Genomic DNA, 2,286 nt, shown 5'->3' with positions numbered 1-2,286 from the left:
GGACCTGCCCCCTCATGTCTTTACAGAGCGGGAGGAGGAGGAGGAGGAGAGGGGGGGGGGAGGAAGAGGAGGAGAACACTGCAAAAAGTGTCCAGCTCGCCAAGACTGTTCAGCTGATGTTTGAGCTGGAGTTAAAATGTAACCTGTAACCCAAAAACTTTAAATTGCATAAGATTTTTTTTTTTTTAATTAAGTAGAATTTGTGTGGAGTGAAGATTTTTAATGTAAAACAGTATAAAACTCAACCGTTGAGTCTGTTTATTGTTTAAATTGCATATGTTGTTTCTACCTTTGATATTTACTCTTGTTTATATTGGTAATGTTTTTGTTGGATTTCCTCTTTTTTGTGTTGTTCTTATTATTCAGTTTTTCTTCTTGTTTGTGTTGCTCCTTCACTAATGTATTATTTATTGTTGTTCTATCTATCTATCTATCTATCTATCTATCTATCTATCTATCTATCTATCTATCTATCTTTACAATTTTAATAAACTTAATTTAGAATAGACAAAACAAGTTAGGGACGAAAACAGGAAACAATACAGGAGTCATACTGAAAATCAGAAAAGGATATATGAAAATAAAAACAAAACAAAAGCAACAAAAAAGCGCACAAAGGAGCAAGATAAGAGACATTAAAAAAACAAAGATCAAAGGCCTGTGCACGTTTTTCGCCTTTCCATTAATTTTTTTTTTCCATACATATAAACGACTTTGTAAGCCACATTAATGTTATTAACTTAAGTCTTAACCCGTAACGTTGCCAAGTGCACAGCAGAGTAAACAAGGTGCTGAGTTCAATACTTCTCGCAGCGTTGGGGCAGAAAATCCGCCCCTTTGTGCGTCACGCACAACGTGCGTCATGGCCGTAGATCTTCCACTGGCCGGTCAATAGCAACCGTTATTAAAACGGCAAACAATTAGACACATAAACAAAGAAGGAGATATATGAGGCCGGTTTTATGACCACTTTGCTTTCATAAGCGCAGCGTCTCCCTAATTAGATGTAGGCGTGCGTGTCTTGTGGATGATTCAGGTGTTATTAGGTTCAGTTTCCAGCGGCCCATTCAGTTCCCAAAGTGAGGCTCCCAACAAAATAAAGTGGTTTAATTTCCCGGTTCTTTTATTAGAGTTGCACAAAAGCAGAGAGTAAAGAAGAATCATTTGTTTTCTTAAAGGTCTTCTACTCCTAACTGAATTATACTAAAGTTGTTATAATTTTCACAGAAATGTTTTCAAATAGCATGTGGTGTCTTGTAAAGTCATGTTAAAAAAAACGTGTCAGATTTAAGGGGGTAGACCGGGTAACAGGGGCCAGTTGTAACACACTCAATTCCTCCAATCAGAAACGAGCTAGAGCAGGGACAGATTACCTGTTAGAGAGATGGAGCAGGGACCCCCTACCACATAAATTGCATTAAATTTTTTGGGGGTCTTCTCTTAATTTCGTTTACCTATAGCTAATAAGTTAGCAGCATCGTTAATGTTAGCCGTGTTAGTTTCACCCTCTGCACCTTCCCCGTGGTTTCTGAGGTGCAGAGTTTGTCAGAGTGTCTTGATTGTGAAGTTATAAACAATCTTTTGTGCCTCATAGTGTCTGCACATTTGGCATAACAATACAGATAATTTGCCAAAATATTTCAATAATAACTAGCTAACTAGTTCACCATGATGGATAGGTGTTGTGATTAGTAGGATAGCTAGTTCATGTGATTACACAAGGATTCATGGATAGCCTATTGTCAGTGTTGTGTAAGTGAAATGTTTTTGTTTGTTTGTTTGTTTGTGTTTTTGTTTTGGTAGTAACTCTTTGCAGTAACCCTGAAGACTCCGCAGGGGTCTCGGACATATAAGGTCACAATCTTAGCTAGTGAGCTAAATTACACTAGCTACCTAGTTGGCTTTTGTTAGTAAAATGCGAGCTCACTTGCTAGCTAATGATTTATGTGCTGTAGCTAGCATTTTGCTAAAATTAGCTAATTTAAGATGTGAAATATACTGTAGGTCATTTTTACAGGTCCACATCTTATAACCTTCTTCAAATTTTGTTTTCTTCTCAACACAGACAAGTCTAGCACATAGCATATCTAGGAAACAGGAAATGGAGAAAGTTGACTGAGGTACTAAGCTTGCTCATCTGTCATTGGAGCAGAGAGCAAAAAGGGGCGGGACAGGAGTAAAGGTCAGTTGGCCTTGAGTCACATAGCCCCAATATAAGCACCTTGTTTGACCGTGTTGACATACCTTTCTGTTAGAAAACAAACATATTTCACTAAAGTTAAATCT

Source organism: Lutjanus erythropterus, chromosome 1 (assembly GCF_056507025.1).
Source record: "Lutjanus erythropterus isolate fLutEry1 chromosome 1, fLutEry1.hap2, whole genome shotgun sequence".
Lineage (NCBI taxonomy): Eukaryota > Metazoa > Chordata > Actinopteri > Lutjaniformes > Lutjanidae > Lutjanus > Lutjanus erythropterus.
Note: the sequence above shows the minus strand (reverse complement) of the source record.